Here is a 2,875-nt window from a genome sequence, read left to right as displayed (position 1 = left end):
CCTACACCATAGAAATCCATAGATTTCGATGGTTTCTTCGATTATAAATCAACCTTATTACTAATTAACTCGATTATAAATCCAGTTTATTAGTAATATATTCCAGAATGTTCTTATTGGTTGATTTTATAGGTATAAAAGGTAGTTATTCCTCCGTAATTAGTTATTCTTTCCTTAAGCTTTAATAAATCAGTTATACAGCCTTATAACTACTCCTACGGCCTGATTCTACGAATTATACGAACGCTTCCCTGTGCCTAAGTTTATGATCCACCAATTATACCTTAGAATATTATATAATAAATTTTATTATAATTTTCCGAAATTTTCTAAATAAACGCTTTTTATTTTACAGAATATAAAAAACTAGATTTATAAAATTATAATTACGTATAAAAAAGCATTTTAACGATCGAATTAATTTTCCCGCGATTTTAATATTTACTTTAATAATTTTAAAAGCTAATTTCCCCGATAAAACGAAAAAACCCAAATTCGCGCGTTTTAATCGAAGCTAACCGAAAACTTTTAAATATACTTTAATATTTATATTAAAATAAAGCTTTAATAGCGAATTAATATAATAATATAAATTTAAAGCTATTAGGATTCGTAAATTAAAATCGCTAAGAAAAAAAAAACGCGATAACGACTAATTCGCTAATTATTAAAAAAATAAATAATAACGGTAAAATAATTATTTATTAAAAAGTAACTATAAAGGCTTTTATAATAATTCGAATAAATAAGACCGTTTTAATTATATTCGAAGCTTAAATTTAAAATTTAAAAACGAAAACTTAATAAAAAACCTTATTAATTTTAAAAAACGCATATTTATTTATTATATTTACGGAAATAATACCTATTTATTAAATAAATGCCTTATACCGCGAATCAAAGCAATAAAAAATAATAAGCAAAAAAATAGCGGATTATTTAAAAAATAAAGCCGGAAAAAAGCCTAAGCCCTAACGATAATTTTCGAACGTTAAAACCTTTTTTAATAATAACCCATTTTTATATTTTTATTATTATTTTAAAAAATTAAAATATAATAACGTTTGCCGACCTAAATATTTATATAAAAATAAATTATATTAGCCGTATTTTTATAAAATAAACGGAATTAAAGCAAATTAAAAATAAAGCACCGGTATTAAAAGCGGTAAGCAATTTAACGTATCCGATTTATAAAATATATAAAATATAAATATAAGCTATTAATTATTAACGTATTATACGCAAATTTATACGATATTATATTATTATCGACCGAAATTTAAAACCTAAAGGCAATTTTATTTTATTATTTTAATTTACGTTAAAAAAATATAAAATTATTTTCGACCTAAAAACAAACCGTTAATTTTATAAAATTGCTATTAACGAATTATATTTTTTAATATTTAAAAAATTTACTCGAAAATTTAAAAAAATAGCCTAAATCTTTGCTATTATAACGCTCCTAAAATAAAACCCGTTTAGCTAAAATAATAAATAATAAAACGATAAAATCTTTTTAAAATTATTATTTTATTTAAACGTATTTAATCCCGATAAAGCAAAAACCTTTCCTTTTAATCGAAAAATAAACTATATAATTAATTTTTTACCCGGTAAAACGCTACCGTATAGGCCTATTTACCCTTTAGCTTAAAACGAATTATAAGCGTTATAAAAATATTTTATAAAAAACTTTAAGCTAAAATAAATCTAAAAATCTACTAATTTAACTAATGCTTTAATTTTATTTATATTAAAAAAAATAACTTTTTGCGATTTTATATCGATTATAAAAAATTAAACTAAATAATTATTAAAAATCGATACCCGTTATTTTTAATTATAAAAATATTCGATTAAATAATAAGCGTAAAATTTTTTTTTAAAATTAATATTAAAAACGCTTATTACCACGTAAAAATTAAAAATTAAATAAATAAAAAACGGCGTTTCGCACGCGTTACGGCTATTACGAATATATAATAATACCTTTTAACCTAATTAATACTCCGGCTATTTTCTAAAATTATATTTATAAATTATTACGCGGTTTATTAAATACCGTATATATCGCGTATTTTAATAATATCCTAATTTTTCGAGAATTAAAAAAAACTATACTAAAAACCTCCGGGCTATATTAAAAAGGTTACGGTAAATAAAGCTTTACGCTAAACCTTTTAAATATACGTTTTATTAAAATTGCGTAAAATTTTTTAAATTTATTATATTTATAAAAAGAATTTTTATAAATCCCGTATATATCGTTATTATTTTAATATAACCGCGCTTTTAAAGCTATTATAATATTTAAATATTTTTCGGATTTTATAATTTTTACTAACGGTTTATAAAAAAATATTCGCGTATTACGAAACCTTTAAATAATTTACTAAAAAAGATAAAAAACGGAAAAAAACTAAAATAAATTAAGCTTAATAATATAGCAAAAACTATTTTTAAAAGCTTTAAGTTTGCTTTTTAAACGGCGCCGCTATTACGTTATTTTAATTTAGCGCGACCGATTCGCTTAAAAACTAATATATCGGATTTTGCCTTTTTAAGGATTATTTTATAATTAAACGATATTAATATATAATATTTTATTATTTTTTAATTAAGGAAATTAAAAGCTAAAGCTAAATTAAATTATAATATTTTAAATAAAAAAATAATAGCGATCGTAAAATTATTTAAATATTAGCGTTATTATTTATAAAAAGCGAATTATTAAATAAAAATAATAATAAATTACGCGAATTTATAAGGCTTTATAAGCTTAAAGCAATTTAATAATAAATAAACTAAATAATATATATTTTTATCTTTTTTTAATTTTATAATTAAGTATTATAATAAAAAAAGTAAT

This window comes from Pestalotiopsis fici (assembly GCF_000516985.1).
Source record: "Pestalotiopsis fici W106-1 unplaced genomic scaffold PFICI_Scf_2, whole genome shotgun sequence".
NCBI classification, from domain to species: Eukaryota; Fungi; Ascomycota; class Sordariomycetes; order Amphisphaeriales; family Sporocadaceae; genus Pestalotiopsis; species Pestalotiopsis fici.
This window is presented reverse-complemented; position numbering follows the sequence as displayed.